The 18,838-nt window shown below is 26.5% G+C and overlaps 1 protein-coding gene across 4 annotated transcripts in view; it reads right to left on the bottom strand.

Moving 5' to 3' along the window:
* Positions 1 to 18,838, bottom strand: part of LOC109601268 (ecdysone receptor) — a 210,475-nt gene that overhangs the window by 182,678 nt on the left and 8,959 nt on the right. The window lies entirely within an intron of this gene.

Raw genomic sequence — 18,838 nt, forward strand, 5'->3', positions numbered from 1 at the left:
ACGAACATTTCAGACAAAAAATGTAAAATATATGTGAAAAAATATATTTCCTGAATAAAATATATTAAAAACAAAAAGAAAATAACAAGGTTGGAGTAGGTTAGCTCCTTACTTATTTAATTTTGATTAAACTGTTTAGGAAATAAGAAGTAAAATAGGCAAAAGTGAAGTTAGAATGAGTTTAAAATACTTTCTCAGATTAAAAAAAGTATGAAAGAGAACATTTCAGACAAAAAATGTAAAATATATGTGAAAATATTATATTTCTTGAATAAAATATATGAAAAACAAAAACAAAATAACAAGGTTGGGGTAGGTTAACTCTTTTCTTATTTAATTTTGATTAAAGTGTTTAGGAAATAAGAAGCAAAACAGGCAAAAATGAAGTTAGAACGAGTTTAAAATACTTTTTCAGATTAAAAATAATAACAAAACGAACATTTCAGATAAAAAATGAAAAGTATATGTGAAAAAATTATATTTCCTGAATAAAATATATGAAAAACCAAAAAAAAAAAATAACGAGATTGAGGTAGGTTAGTTCCTTTCTTATTTAATTTTGATTAAAGTGTTTAGAAAATAAGAAGAAAAACAGGCAAAAGTAAAGTTATAAAGAGTTTAAAATACTTTTTCCGAGTAAAAGAAGTAACAAAACGAATATTTCAGACAAAAAATGCAAAATATATGTGAAAAAATTATATTTCCTCTAAAAAATATATGAAAAACAAATAGAAAATAACAAGGTTGTGGTAGGTTAACTCTTTTCTTATTTAATTTTGATTAAAGTGTTTAGGAAATAAGAAGCAAAACAGGCAAAAATGAAGAACGAGTTTAAAATACTTTTTCAGATTAAAAATAATAACAAAACGAACATTTCAGACAAAAAATGAAAAGTATATGTGAAAAAATTATATTTCCTGAATAAAATATATGAAAAACAAAAAGAAAACAACGAGGTTAGGGTAGGTTAGTTCCTTTTTTATTTAATTCTGATTAAAGTGTTTAGAAAATAAGAAGTAAAACAGGCAAAAGTGAAGTTATTGAGTTTAAAATACTTTTTCCGAGTAAAAGAAGTAACAAAACGAATATTTCAGACAAAAAATGCAAAATATGTGTGAAAAAATTATATTTCCTCTAAAAAATATATGAAAAACAAATAGAAAATAACAAGGTTGTGGTAGGTTAACTCTTTTCTTATTTAATTTTGATTAAAGTGTTTAGGAAATAAGAAGCAAAACAGGCAAAAATGAAGAACGAGTTTAAAATACTTTTTCAGATTAAAAATAATAACAAAACGAACATTTCAGACAAAAAATGAAAAGTATATGTGAAAAAATTATATTTTCTGAATAAAATATATAAAAAACAAAAAGAAAATAACGAGGTTGGGGTAGGTTAGTTCCCTTTTTATTTAATTCTGATTAAAGTGTTTAGAAAATAAGAAGAAAAACAGACAAAAGTGAAGTTATAAAGAGTTTAAAATACTTTTTCAGATTAAAATAAGTAACAAAACGAACATTTCAGACTAAAAATACAAAATATATGTGAAAATATTATATTTCCTGAATAAAATATATGAAAAACAAAAAGAAAACAACGAGGTTAGGGTAGGTTAGTTCCTTTTTTATTTAATTCTGATTAAAGTGTTTAGAAAATAAGAAGTAAAACAGGCAAAAGTGAAGTTATAGAGTTTAAAATACTTTTTCCGAGTAAAAGAAGTAACAAAACGAATATTTCAGACAAAAAATGCAAAATATGTGTGAAAAAATTATATTTCCTCTAAAAAATATATGAAAAACAAATAGAAAATAACAAGGTTGTGGTAGGTTAACTCTTTTCTTATTTAATTTTGATTAAAGTGTTTAGGAAATAAGAAGCAAAACAGGCAAAAATGAAGAACGAGTTTAAAATACTTTTTCAGATTAAAAATAATAACAAAACGAACATTTCAGACAAAAAATGAAAAGTATATGTGAAAAAATTATATTTCCTGAATAAAATATATGAAAAACAAAAAGAAAATAACGAGGTTGGGGTAGGTTAGTTCCTTTTTTATTTAATTCTGATTAAAGTGTTTAGAAAATAAGAAGAAAAACAGACAAAAGTGAAGTTATAAAGAGTTTAAAATACTTTTTCAGATTAAAATAAGTAACAAAACGAACATTTCAGACTAAAAATACAAAATATATGTGAAAATATTATATTTCCTGAATAAAATATCTTAAAAACAAAATGAAAATAACAAGGTTGGGTTAAGTTAGTTCCTTTTTTAATTAATTTTGATAAATGTGTTTAGGAAATAAAAAGTAAAACAGATAAAAGTGAAATTACAGCGAGCTTAAAATTCTTTTTCAGATTAAAAGTAGTAACCGAAGAAACAAGGAATGTAAAATATGGAAGAAAATATTGAGGAAACAAAAATAAAATAATAAGGTGGAATTAGGACAATTCCTTCCCCTTTTAATTTTATTTTGGACTATAAGAATTAAACAGGAAATTGAAGTTGGGGGCAGTTCATCGATTAAACATGCCCCTAAGCAAATTCTTCAAATATTATTTCCTTATTAACAGTTAACTTCATAAGATTTGTATTTAATTAAATCTTTTGTTTGGAGGAATTTGAGAGAAATTGCCAACAATGTAAGTTCCAATTAAGACAACAGGCAAGTTTGTACAATTGATCATTAATGAAAATTGTTTAACTGGTCCCAATTTAAAATAATTTGCTCAATATACTCGGGACGGTTAGAGCATCGCGTCGCAGCAAAAGTGCGAGAACCACCGCGAGACCGCTTCCGCCTCGCAATACGTTCCCGGTTTTCATTACCGGGAGAGTCGGGAAGTTTTACGAGCTGCAATGGATCGCCGGTCCGCGTTTCCAGAACCGTACTATGCACCGGCCGCGGCAAGTAAATAATTGACTTTAATGAATGTTTGTATTGTGGTAGTCCAGTCGTAGTGGATCGTTAGCATGGCAAACTGGGACGACGTTCGATCGAGGTCATGCGGGTGTCGTTCACGTATCAAACGCCACGTCCGTTTGTTTTCCTTCGTTGTTGTTTTTTTTTTACTATTTATTTTTAGTTATTTCCAATTCGATTTCGCTATGCGGGACCGGCTTACGTCGATGCAAATTTCCCGCTGAAAAATTGCATTTTTATTTTGCGGCACGACGACGCATAAATATTTATGACGGCCGTAACGCAACGGTTCGTCGTGATGCAATGCGATGCGTGATTGTGAACGACTGTTGCTTGTATAATTTTGAAAGTGCATACGTACAATGCAAATTTTCGGTGGCATTTTCAACGGTCTGCTTCGTTTGTCTGTCAGCGACAATGTTGAACGATGCAATCGGTTCAATGGCTTTCTGTCAAATTTATATTACGTTGTAGGATAGAAAGGTTTTCTAAATTTTATTTTTTTTTATAAAATGTTAAATATATTTTTCACAATTAAACAATTAGATATGAAATATGAAGGAATATAAAGAAATATGAAGAATTATGAAGTAAATATATGAAGAAATATGAAGAAATATAAAAAATTATGAAGAAATATGAAGAAATATTAAGAACTATTAAGAAACATAAAAAATATGTTGAAGAAATGTCAATATAAATGAAAAAATATGAAGATATATGAAGAAATATAAAATACGAAAGATTTTGGGTGAAAAAACAGTTATTTTCTTTAGAAAAAAATTATGTTTGAAATATATAATATATTTATTTGAAATATAAGAAATAAAAAGTAATATGAAGAAATATGATGAAATATAAAGATATATGAAGAAATATTAAGAAAAAAAACGACGAAATATTATGAAAAATGAAAAAAAAAAAAAAAAAAATTAAAACATATAAAATTTGAAATACCAAAATACAAAAGATTTTGAGTGAAAAAACAGTTGATTTAGAAAAAAATTGTGTTTGTAGTATATAACATTTATTTCAAATATGAAGAAATATGAAGAAATATGATGAAATATAAAAAATATGAGGAAATATGAAGAAATATTAAGAAAAACGAAGAAATGTTAACAAAAATGAGTAAATATGAAAATATATGAAAAATGATTAAAAAACAGTTGATTTAGAAAAAAATTGTTTGAAATATATGAAAATATTATGGAAATAGAAAGAAATATGTAGAAATATAAATAAATTTGAAGCAAAAAGAAAAAATGTTAATAAAAATAAAGAAATATTAAGATATATGAAGAAATATAAAATATGAAAGATTTTGGATGAAAAAACAGTTCATTTTTTTAGAAAAAAATTGTGTTTGAAGTATATAATGATATTATATTTATTTCAAATATGAAAAAATATGAATAAATATGATGAAATATAAAAAAAAACGAAGAAATGTTAAGAAAAATTAAGAAATTAAGAATATATGAAGAAATATAATATATGAAATATCAAAATACAAAAGATTTTGTGTGAAAAAACAGTTGAAGAAGAAAAAAATTGTGTTTGAAGTATATAATAATATTATATTTATTTCAAATATGAAGAAATAAATAATAATATAAAGAAATATGAGAAAATATGAAAAATTACGAAAAAAAAAAATGAAAAAATGTTAAGAAAAATGAAGATAAATGAAGACTTATGAAGATATATGAAGAAATATGAAATATGCAATACCAAAATATAAAAGATTTTTGGTGAAAAAGCAGACGAATTATAAAAAAAATTGAGTTTGAAGTATTATAATAATATTATATTTATTTCAAATAGGAAAAATTATGAAAAATTATAAAAAAATATGAAAAAATATGAATTATGATAAATATGAAAGAATTTGAAGATATAAGCAGAAAAACAAAATACCAAAATACAAAATATTTTAGGTGAAAAAACAGTTTTTTAGAAAAAGAAATTATATTTGAAGTATATAATAATATATTTATTTCAAATAAGAAGAAATATGAAGAAATATTAAGAATTATGAAGAAATGAACAGAAACATAAAGAAATATGAAGAAATATGAGGAAATATGAGGAAAAACGAAGAAATGTTAAGAAAAATGAAGAAATATGAAATATAAAATACCAAAATACAAAAGATTTTAAGTGAAAAAACTGATGAATTAGAAAGAAATTGTGTTTGAAGTATGTAGTAATATTATATTTATTTCAAATATGAAAAAATATGAAAAATTATAAAAAATATGAAAAAATGTGAAGAATTATGAAGAAATATGGGAAGGAATATGAAGAAAAACGAAGAAATGTTAAGAATAATAAAGAAATATGAAGTATAATATTATTTATTTTATTTCAAATAAGAATAAATATTTATTATATTTATTTCAAATATTATAACGAAGAAATGTTGAGAAATATTATAAAGAAGAAATATGAATATATATATAAAATATTTATTATATTTATTTTACAAATATTTGTATTTTAATGAGCAATAATAAAACAGCTGGTTAACTTTAAAACAATCAAAATAGTTTTTAAATAACAGTTAAAATAAATATGCATAATAAATTTTATTTAAAAATTATATTTTATTAAATATTATATTCACTCTAAAATACATTTTTATTTAAAAATTACGTTAAAAAATCCAGTTTCCATGTTTTTATTAAATCTGTGTGTGCATATGAATTATGACATAAATTACAATTGTATTTATGTGACAACACAAATAAAATTAATTAATACTTTTAAATAATCATTTCAGTTGCCAAAAGTGGTTTTTTACTGAAATAAAATTATACTGTATTCTTTCAACTTAAGTTTGAGTTCCAAACCTGCTGTGTTCACAAGTGAAAAAAGTAATTACAACTCCAACAACATAATTAATAATTATTACAGTATAAATTAACATAGTTTCGAATTTTTTCCTTCTGAAACTTTGTTTTTCTTTCCGACCCACTAACACACTTAACGCACGACAAATAACAACCCCCGCGTGCGGTTTTCACGAAGGTAAACACCGTCTGCCGCCCGAAAACCCCATCAATCGACCCCCTTAATTGCAAAACAATGATGAATATTCATGTGCGAGGAGGCGTCTCCAGATTGCTTAATAAATATATAATTAAAGATGGATACGTCGGCCAGAGATTGCCGTGCAAGATAATGCATATACACTCTCTAAATTACGTCGAGGTGTAAACTCGAAAACGCGTTAACAAAAGCGGCGTTTTTGTCGTTTTGGCGCTCATGCCCATAATAAATGCAGCGATCTATTAAGGCGACGGCACGTTATGTGCATTTGGAGTAGAAAAATCACCCGGCATTTTGTTGCAGTGTAATTTACCGTTGGTTGTTAGATATGGCACTTCGTATGAGGTTTTGATGGAATAATTTACATTGTGGTCCCGGTAGAGATTCGAATGCAAATGAATGTGCCAGGAAATGCACTTCTGAAAGAAAAGACACTGACACTCCCTAAAACTTAAAATATACTATTTTAACAGTATATTTTTCATTTGTAATTTATTATCATATCGTCATTAAATATTATTTCATTTTATTTACATTCATTTATATTATGACGAACACAAATTTTATTCGTTTTAAAATTTAAATATAATTTTAATCAGAAAGTACTTATTAATCTTATATGTATAAATTATAAATTAGATAATTTTATGATTTATGGTTTTTATCTTCAATTATTTTTAATAATATATAAAAAATAAGTATTTTACAATTATAATCTAATTAAAATTAATGCTGCATTCTAATTTTTTTACTATTTTTTAATAATTTTAAATGCAAAATTTCATATTTCATATTTCATATTTCATATTTCATATTTCATATTTCATATTTCATATTTCATATTTCATATTTCATATTTCATATTTCATATTTCATATTTCATATTTCATATTTCATATTTCATATTTCATATTTCATATATTCTATTTCATATTTCATATTTCATATTTCATATTTCATATTTCATATTTCATATTTCATATTTCATATTTCATATTTCATATTTCATATTTCATATTTCATATTTCATATTTCATATTTCATATTTCATATTTCATATTTCATATTTCATATATTCTATTTCATATTTCATATTTCATATTTCATATTTCATATTTCATATTTCATATTTCATATTTCATATTTCATATTTCATATTTCATATTTCATATTTCATATTTCATATTTCATATTTCATATTTCATATTTCATATTTCATATTTCATATTTCATATTTCATATTTCATATTTCATATTTCATATTTCATATTTCATATTTCATATTTCATATTTCATATTTCATATTTCATATTTCATATTTCATATTTCATATTTCATATTTCATATTTCATATTTCATATTTCATATTTCATATTTCATATTTCATATTTCATATTTCATATTTCTTATTTCATATTTACTTTTCATATATTTCACATTTATTTTCCATATTTTTTATATTTCTCATATATTTCACATTTATTTTTCATATTTTTCATATTCTCCATATTTTTCATATTTTTCATATTTCATATTTTTCACATTCCAAATTCCATATTTCATGTTTCATATTTTTCATATTTATTTTCCATATTTTTCACATTTATTTTTCATATTTTTCACACTTATTTAACAATTTTTTATATTTTTCATATATTTCACATTTATTTTTATTGTTTTTCATATTTTTCTTATTTCATATTTTTTCACATTCCAAATTCCATATTTCACATTTAATATTTTTTATATTTTTCACATTTATATTTCATATTTTTCACACTTATTTAACATATTTTTTACACTTTTCAGATCATTTATATCTTTCATATTTTTCAAAATTTTTCATTTTTTTTATTTTTCATATGTTTCACATTTATTTTTAATATTTTTCATATTTTATATTTGATATTTTTCACATTCCAAATTCCATATTCCATATTTCATGTTTCATGTTTCATAGTTTTCAGATTTATTTAACATATTTGTTATATTTTTCAGATTTTTCATATTTTTCATATTTCTCATATTTTTCATATTTTTCATATTTTTCATATTTCATATTATTGATAAAAACTGTCCTTTAAACATTGTATTTATGTAAAATAATTAAATAAATTAAGATATAAATTCTTTAAATCTAAGATTTTTACTTTCTTTAACCTATTCAATTTAAAGTTAATTAAAATTAAAAAAAAATGGTTTACTTTTGGAACATAAAATTTTTGCATTTGGCGCATAAAAATTTCATCATTCATATACTGTAAAAGCTTAAAAAGTTCAAAATGCTTCAAATTTGATAGACTCAGCCGTCTAAACTTGAATCCACACAGCTTTTATACTTAAAACTTAAAAAACAACTATTATTGTTTGAGCCAAAATTTTTAATTTTGGGCCATAAATAGTCCGTAAAAAAACCTAAATTCCGACATGACAGATATGCCGTTTTGACGATCCGATTGTGAGAAAAGATCAAGTGTCTTGGCGTTCAGCGTTTCGTGCTGCTTCACAAATCGCTTTCAATTAATGTATTTGTGCTATCGCCTAGGACAATTATCGAATGTCTGATAAGACGTATTTGTGTCGAGTGGATTTTACAACAGTGCACTTTGTAGAGACACCCGATGGATTGATAAGCGCGATCTCGTCCGCACGTTATTTGGGTCAGACGTGGATTTGACGGACTGATGAACAATCAATCGATTCGTATTTTCGAACGGCTAGGTACAACCGCTGGGACACAGTGTAAACAAATTAATAATTTGTGTGGTGTCGTTGACCCCTTCCCGGCAATTGAACGTAATGATTTTTTCATGTAAATCAATACACCGTATTGGCATCGCATTAAAATTAATACACGTGAAGGCAATTGCAAAAGGGTATTTGCTTTTGATGTTTGTTCGACGTTTTTCGCTTATTTGCCTTCGGTATTAGTATATTCTCGTACGAAAACAACTCGCCGACGATGAAATATGGCCTCAGTTGTGTACTAATGTTAAAATCGGGGAATATATTCACTGATATATAAAATATGAACTACAAAACAAACTTCGACAACTCTGTTTCAATATATTTTAGTACATACATATACATAATGTTAATTTAAACATTTTTAAAAATACACATCATAAAGTGCAAGTAAAGTGCATTCAAAATTGGCTGGAAATAAATTTGTATAAAAAATTGCAAATCACTGGATACAAAATATTTGTCAATTTTTTTTTTAATTTTTAATATTCTATCATACAATCAAATAAATTCAATAATGATAACTTAAATTTAAGTATTAAAATATATTTTAATTATTATCAAAAATGTAATAATATTCAATGATAATCAATATTTAATTTTAATTAATAAGGGTTAGATATAATTTTATTATAAATGACTTTTTAAATAATAATAATAATAATAATTTAATAAAAATTAAAAATTCACATTTAAAAAAATACATTTTTCTCTTTTTTACCCCATGATTTCAAAATTATTTTAATAAAAAATAATATTATAGAAATATTTATTATACTTTAATATATCACAAGTCTCTAAATTTCAAAAATCAAAATATTACTTATTTTATTTATTATATTAATAATTTTATTGTTAGAATAAACATAATTTTCGATGAAAACAAATATTTAATTTGAATTATCAAAATTTAAAAATCCACATATAAGTAAATATATTTATATATCTCTAATATATTAATTAATATATCTAATATATATCTCTAAATTTCAAAAATCAAAAAATTACTTATTTTATTTATTATATTAATAATTTTATTGTTAGAATAAACATAATTTTCGATGAAAACAAATATTTAATTTGTATTATCAAAATTTAAAAATCCACATATAAGTAAATATATTTTTCCTTTTTTTAAATAGTAGTTTCAAAATTATTTTAATAAAAAATAATATTATAGATATACTTATTTATACTATAATATTTTTTATATTATATATTTATGTGCAATATTAATCCATATTTAATTAAAACACAAAATATTCATTCCCCTTTTTTGATGTTATGAAACAATAATAAAATAAAATATATTTTTTTTTTCTTTTTCTGATGTGCTTCTAGATGATATAATTTTATTATGAAATAACTTTTTAGATAAAGAATATTAATAATAAATTAATAAAAATTAAAAATCCACATTTAAAAAATATATTTTTCTCTTTTTTCAAAATTATTATAATAAGAAATAATATTGTAGAAATATTTATTATACTTTTAATATATCTCAAATTTCTCAAAATTTCAAAAATCAAAATTTTACTTATTATATTTTATTTATTATGATATAATAATTATCACTGTTAGAACAAACTTAATAAATATTTATCATATTTTAATATTTTTTACATTATATAGTTATATTCAATATTAATCAATATTTAATTTGAATTAATAAGGCTTTAAAAACTCAACATTTTTAAGAAAATAACAATAATAAAATAAAATAAAATAAATTATTTTGTCTATTTTCTGAGTTCATGTTCTAGATATAATTTTATTATAAAATAATTTTTTGGATCAATAATCATAATAAATTAATAAAAATTAAAAATACATATTTAAAAAAATATATTTTTCTCTTTTTTACCTCCTGGTTTCAAAATTATTTTAATTAAAAATATGTTTTTCCCCTGTAATGAAAAAATCAATAATAAATTAAAATAAAATAATTTTTCTCTTTTTCTGATTCCCTGAACCAGATACAATTTAAAAATAACTTTTTAAATAAATAAAAATTTAATAATTCACATTATTTAAATTTAATTTTTGATAAAAAATATTTAATTTAAAGAGATTTATTTTTCATTTTTTAACTACTGATTTCAAAATTATTTTAAAAAGATATTATAGAAATATTTGTCATATTTTAATATTTTTACATTATATATTTATATTCAATGTTGACCAGTATTTAAATTTAATTAAAAATGCTTTAAAAACTCAAAATATTTTTCCTTTTTTCTGATGTTATGAAATAAAAAATAACTATAGAACAACTAATATTAGTTGCAGGACTTGAAATTACTATTTTTGCCAGAATTTTGTATACAATTAAAAACTGACAGTATATTTAGGGTTATTTTATTCAAAATGTCAAAATAAATGAGACCTCCATTATAAAACATTTTAATTTTAACTTGTCATTGTGTATATTCTTATTTATTAACATTGTTTAAAAGGAATATCAATGCCATAAGGAATTTGTGGTGGAATACATAATACACAATACACTTTCGCATAACATAAAAGCGCCGAAATTGCGTGACGCGATAATAATTAGCAACACATCGTTTGAATGTCCTAGTTAATGTTGTTTTTGTGGTCTCGACCCCATAACGGTTCATCCATCATGTCTGACGTTAGGTTCAACCTATTTGTATAATTCCCCTTAATATCCGGTAACAAATCAATAGACTAGTGACCCATAATAAAAAATTAAAGGACGCGCCGTTTCCTCTGATTATTTGACGACATTTCATAAATATTCCAGGACGATTTAGAGGACGATCGATGGGCAAAAGCTATTGTCCTGTTGTTATTCAATTCCTGACATAATTCCTCACGCCCGAAAGGTCAGAATAGGTCACGAACAAGCGGGAAACACGGAAAACTTCCACCTGTGTGTTTTATTGATAAACCATTTTGACCCGAGCTATTGAGTTTCACGCGAAACACTAAAAATAGTCGGTGCTAAAGTGTTGTTTGCGTTGGGCCACAAATGTATTCAGACTGTGTCCAACGTGCGGGAGCATTGTTCTAATAACTCAGCAGGACAATATTGCAATTATACAGTCGGCCATCGGTAAAAGTTAGTCCGAGTAAAATTCTAGACAGGTCCTGAAATGCAATGGAATCCGCCAGACGAACCCAGTATTGCCTATTCAACTCCCGCGAATCCATTGGATTTGACTTGCACGTTCCTGCTTTATGTCAGCTTCGCATCCGACATATAAATATTTTGAGATTCACGTCGTAACCGCAATAACTTTATAACGCCACGTCTCCGCATTACAATTGTAAATTTTCAGCTGTTTTTTTCGCCGCTGCAGTCCACAACTGTTTGCATTAAGTCGTTTGGTCTTAGTTACTGGCTCATTGTTATTTTCCTATTCTGGTACTACGCGGTGTTACATCTTTAATTCAGCAGGTTTTTGCGTGACTGAGACTGGGGGTTTTATAACTGTTTCGGTTGTTTTCGGTGACGATATGTCCACTACTAGAAATTATATCAATTGATGGGTTAATGTCAATTTTATTCAAATTACTATACCCCGTTTGTTGCGGTATCTTCATATGAATGTTTTTTTTTATTTTTTGTAATTGTGGTTGGAAGTATAATTAAAATTTCAGCGAAATGGGAATTCATAAGTGGAGATTCATGTTCAGTTAATTCCGTCAATGTCAACTGTTGGTTTAAGTAATTGGATTTCAATTTTCGTGTAGACCTTTCTGATCAATTATTTTCTAGAAGTTGGTTTAAAACAACGTTTATAAATATAATTGCTGTAATTTAAAACTCATTTCTGAAAAAATTGATTTTTATTCAACAGTGGTTTTAGTTTATGTGATTTAAATATTTAAATGCAAACGGAAACTTCATTAATTTATAAGCTTATTAATTCGAATTTAATTTTTATGTTATATTTATAATTCATTTGAGTTTTAAATATTTTATCAATGAATTTTTTACTGTATATTCATTATATTGAATATAAAATTAATAAAAGAGGAAAATGATATATTTCTATTATATACAATATTGTATATAAACATTTATCGAAATTATTTTTAATCTGATCTGATTACGTTACGTTAGATACGTTATCATAACTGTTAAAGTTAAAATTAAATGATTTTAATGACCTAAGATTGTTTATCCAATTTTTATTAATTTTAATTATTCTTGATTATTGATTTTACTATTGGTTAACATTTTAACAATGTATCTTCAACTCCATAATACAATTTTGAACAATATTACATTGATATATTAACTTATTCTTCCAACTTGTCTTCCTCTTATGTCTCCCATATCTAATTTGTAGAAGTTGTCTTTATTATTGGTTTTACCATTGGTAAGTCCTTTCACAATGTATCTTTGTAGTTAAATAATACAATTTTTAACAACATTACACTGATATTTTAACTCATTCTTCCGTATTGTCTTCCCCTTTTGTCTCCCATGTCTAATTGGAGGTAGTTGTCTTAATTATTGATTTTACTATTGGTTAACTATTTCACAGTGTTTCTTTGCAACTCCATAATACAAGTTTGAACAATATTTCACTGACATTTAGTCTTATATGTCTTCCATATTTAATTTGTAGAAATTATCTCTATTATTGATTAATTCTTTCACAATATATCTTTGCAACTGAATAATATAATTTTGAACAACATTACACTGAATTAAATGATTTTAATGATCTAAGATTATTTATCCAATTTTTATTCATCTTAATGGAACAGGTTTAGAAATGTTATTTTTAATAAAAAGTGTACTTTAGCAGTTTTTTTGCAATATCTAACTAAAATCATTCTTATATAATAAATACACATGTATAACTTTCTATATATGTATTTTATGATAATATTGATAAGTTACATTATTTGTGACAAATCATGGTTCCAGTTATCAAAGTTCGACTCCAACTAACTTTGTAGACGTTGTTTCATACGATCCTTTCTTTGAATAAAATACGTAACTATTTATGGTATAAAACACATAGCTACTTTAGAGAATCATAACAAAAACAAAATATAAAATAAAGGCCAGAATGGACCGACTCAATCCAATTGGAATAGGTCAATGGGAATAAAATGGAACAATAACTTATCCAAATAATTTCATCCTAGAAGTTACAAGCTTTGGAGGAAGACATTTGTATTCATATTAGTTGTAAACTATCTATTTTTGACCCGAGGCTCATGTAAAAGGGGATAAGGACCACGCACCCCATCCCAGTTGATCCCATCCCAACTATTTTTACCCAACTATTTATTATTCGAGATGCATTTAAGATAATCCGACTATCGTTTGATCCAACCACCAAAATAACTTAACCAAGTTTATTATTAATGTAAATTTTAAACATGCAATTTCCAGAAAATCAAATGGAATCTCGGAAAACAATATCGACGCGTCCCAAAATAAATTGATGCACTGCAGCGAGGGCACTAATTTCAAAATGCAGCGTAAAATCAAATCGTCCATATTAAATCTTGATTCCACGTTTATCTGGCACCATTAATTAAAACTATTTATAACCCTCGTGGGTGCATGGGATTTACGATCATTTAGGTAACTCCAATAACTTTATCGGGGGAACTTTGTAGTTCATAGGTAGAAAACATGCTACAAGAACTAATGACCTTCCCAGTGGATATAGTTTACGAGTGGCCTGCCATGTTCCTTAACTAAGTAGTTTCGGACATAGGGGTGGGAAATAATTGAAAATTTCTGCCATTAATTAATTTTAATGGACATCTATGAGTATTGTTATGTGACTATACGCCAGCATGTACCACATGTTTGTAAATCCCTATTGTGGTTTTATTGAACAGTTTATGCTTTATACCGAGTAAAAGTTGGACTAAATGTCGGCAGTTAACAGGAAAAATCCATTAATATGCGACTCGTACACGGAGAAAGTTTAATACAAAAATAACACGAGTAAATTTAACAAGGCTATTATTCCAACTCGTACAATAAAGATCAAACAATCACCAGCTCGGAGCGATTAAAGTAACGAAGCCCGTTAGCTGTCCGACAGCACCGAAGTAATTAAAGGTCCGACAACGAAAAAAAACCACAAAATCGTATAAAATCACCCCCCAGAGGAACGAGGTCGTGTATCTCAAGGAAGTAATATCGAAGTGTGCGTGGGATAGGTGACTTGCGTGAAGTCGACTGCGTGCACGGGGCAATTAAAGGACGTAAATGGCGTCCGACCTGTGATATATTACGTAAATACACCACTGGAAATCCTCATCCGGGTACGAAACACGCGGGGCGTCGGAAAATTGCCTGGGTGTCAAATTTCGATGCCGTCGTTTTCTTTTGTTGTCTTGATCAAGAAAGATTGCCGACTTTATATTGGAAAATTCAGTTGGAGTTGCGAAGTAAATGGATGTGTGTAATGCATGTACTCATTCAGGAAACTCCTACTCAGTGGCATAACAGCTGAACATAAAATAAATTCGTGGGCGACGCAACTAGTTGATATCAAGAAATTATTGTCGGATATTATTGTGTACGATACAGTTTCGTGATAATGTTTGTTCGCAAATGAATGGCTAAGCATTGAAAGTGGATTTAATTTGATGTCGGTGCTCGAGGATTAACTTTCAGATATGTAATTAAGAGCAAATTGGTGAACGGTGTTTAAATAAGAAATTTTGATGAAATTGTTAAACAAGTTATTTCTTTCGCTTTTCGTGTCTAATTGATGGGTGTTAAAACACAAAGAAAGTTTCTGATGTACGGAGTTAAATTTATATTGTCCATTATTCCTAAATGAAATTTTGCACATCTGCTGTATTCTCTTTACTATGGAAGAAGGTTTATATAGTTTATATACAAATTTGTTGATGAATATCATCAATTATTGTGGCATATTTATTATAAGTGGTTTAGATTTTCTTATTAGTTATATTTAAATATGTATAACCTAAATCAACTGAATATTTTGATGGAAAATGGAAATAGATTGGAGATGAAGAATTGATGACACTTTCCAACTTGTCTTCCTCTTATGTCTCCCATATCTAATTTGTAGAAGTTGTCTTTATTATTAATTTTACTATTGGTTAGTTCTTTCCCAATGTATCTTTGTAACTGAATAATACAATTTTTAACAATATTACACTGATATTTTAACTTACTCTTCCATATTATCTTCCTCTTAAGTCTCCCTTGTCTAATTGATAGTAGTTGTCTTTATTACTGATTTTTTACTATTGGTTAACTATTTAACAATATATCTTTACAACACAATACAATTTTGAATAATATTACAATGATATTTTAACTTATTCTTCCAATTTGTCTTCGTCTTATGTCTCCCATATCTAGTTTGTAGAAGTTGACTTCATTATTAATTTTACTATTGGTTAGTTCTTACCCAATGTATATTTGTAACTGAATAATACACTTTTTAACAATATTACACTGATATTTTAACTTACTCTTCCATATTATCTTCTCCTTATGTTTCCTATGTCTAATTGGTAGTAGTTGTCTTTATTATTGATTTTTTACTATTGGTTAACTATTTAACAATATGTCTTTACAACACAATACAATTTTGAATAATATTACAATGATATTTTAACTTATTCTTCCAATTTGTCTTCGTCTTATGTCTCTCATATCTAGTTTGTAGAAGTTGTCTTTATTATTAATTTTACTATTAATTAGTTCTTTCCCAATGTATTTTTGTAACTGAATAATACAATTTTTAACAATATTACACTGATATTTTAACTTACTCTTCCATATTATCTTCCTCTTAAGTCTCCCATGTCTAATTGGTAGTAGTTGTCTTTATTATTGATTTTTTACTATTGGTTAACTATTTAACAATATATCTTTACAACACAATATAATTTTGAATAATATTACAATGATATTTTAACTTATTCTTCCAATTTGTCTTCGTCTTATGTCTCCCATATCTAGTTTGTAGAAGTTGACTTCATTATTAATTTTACTATTGGTTAGTTCTTACCCAATGTATATTTGTAACTGAATAATACACTTTTTAACAATATTACACTGATATTTTAACTTACTCTTCCATATTATCTTCCCCTTATGTTTCCTATGTCTAATTGGTAGTAGTTGTCTTTATTATTGATTTTTTACTATTGGTTAACTATTTAACAATATGTCTTTACAACACAATACAATTTTGAATAATATTACAATGATATTTTAACTTATTCTTCCAATTTGTCTTCGTCTTATGTCTCTCATATCTAGTTTGTAGAAGTTGTCTTTATTAATAATTTTACTATTAATTAGTTCTTTCCCAATGTATCTTTGTAACTGAATAATACAATTTTTAACAACATTACACTGATATTTTAACTTATTCTTCAGTTCTGTCTTTCTCTTATGTCTCCAATATTTAATTGGTAGTAGTTGCCTTTATTTTTCATTTTACCATTGGTTAATTGGTTCACAATATGTCTTTGCTACTCCATAATACAATCTTGAACAATATTACGTGATATTTTAACTCATTCTTCTAACTTGTCTTCCACTTATGTCTTCCACACCCAATTGGTAGTAGTTCTCTTCATTATTGGTCTTACTAGTGGTTAATCCTTTAACAAAGTGTATTTGCAACTCCATAATACAATTTTGAGCAATATTACATTGATATTACAACACACCCTTCCAATTTGTCTTCACCTTACCCTTACGATTATAATTGATAGTAGTTGTCTTGATTATTGATTATATTATGGGACAGCCCTTAAAATTTGTGTATTTGCAACACATTCTTCCAATTCAAGGTCCCTTTATTTCCTTACCATTCATCAGAAATCCTCATACAATTTCACCCTCCCCGTACAAACATCTTTCAGAATCTTCCCCCAATCACCATCAGCATCTACCCATAAGTATCGCCCGATTGCATCGCCGATCCGGACCTGATAAATCGCGGCCAAGGAATAAACAGGTCATGTAAAAATAGAGGAACCGCTTCGGGTCGATATTTATGCTGTTCCAGATACAAAACGACGTTCGCTGTGACAGATCAGCGAGCGTGTCCTATTTATCGCCTCTATTCATCTTTATGTGCGCTGTTGAGGTAACACAACAATTGAGTGGAACTAAAATAAGGCGACGCGTCGTAACGTAGCCGATAGTGCGGCCTGCGTGGGGGAATTTTCCGACAACTACGCAATTTCGGGCACCGTTCATGGAAAGTCGCATGGATGACATAATCTGATGTGCATTCGGTTTTGACGTCTGGAATCGGTGGGTGGTGTGGAGATGCAGCCTAATAAATAAATGATTCAAGTAGCCCTGCAAATTGCCATCCAGGAAAATGGAATACTGAATGAAGGCAACATCTTGTCGGATTCGAACAACAATGAATGCATAACATATTTGTGGTGGCTTAGCTTAAATTATCCCGCTTTCTTATTAATAGATACTACGTTATCGTGTAATTTTTACGCATTCTTACGTGATTTGATTACGTGCCAAAAATCTAGCCCATTATTTTCGATATCATAAATTATTTAAAGGAGTAACGTCCTACAAGCTTGGCCTCCTAGATAGGTATAGGATGCCTTCGAATACATCAAATCAGTAGCACAGACTTTTCATATGCATTCACCCTTAAACTAGTAGATAGCCATTTTATCCCGCCCCATAATTTATCCACCATTCCCTTTTCAGCTCACATTCCCGTTCAATACGTTTCGATTTCGCCTTTACGTGATGTACGTGCCTTTCGAGCAACTCCAAGTCTATTTTTTGAAGTTCCCAACAGTCTGCTTAGTCAACCAACGAAACTTGGCCAGCTCATCCATAGTTCAGAAGTCTATTTTAAGGCTGGGAGGGAAACGCAACTGCCGTACAACCAAACGTTGCATCGGATGCCAAACTAGATTAAATGGGTAATCGAAGGAAAACTGTGTTTTTCATCTCCACTTGTTTTAAAGCATTTGATACTTCTGTGAAACGTCTTACTTCCTCTTTTCACGGACAATTTATATTTTGTTTCCCAAAGTGGGGCCATTCGGAATACAATCTCCATCAGAAAACATCTTCCGCCCTTGTTATTTTTTGTATAGGGCCATTTATTGGTCAGCCACCC

The sequence above is a fragment of the Aethina tumida genome, chromosome 5 (assembly GCF_024364675.1).
Source record: "Aethina tumida isolate Nest 87 chromosome 5, icAetTumi1.1, whole genome shotgun sequence".
Taxonomy (NCBI): domain Eukaryota; kingdom Metazoa; phylum Arthropoda; class Insecta; order Coleoptera; family Nitidulidae; genus Aethina; species Aethina tumida.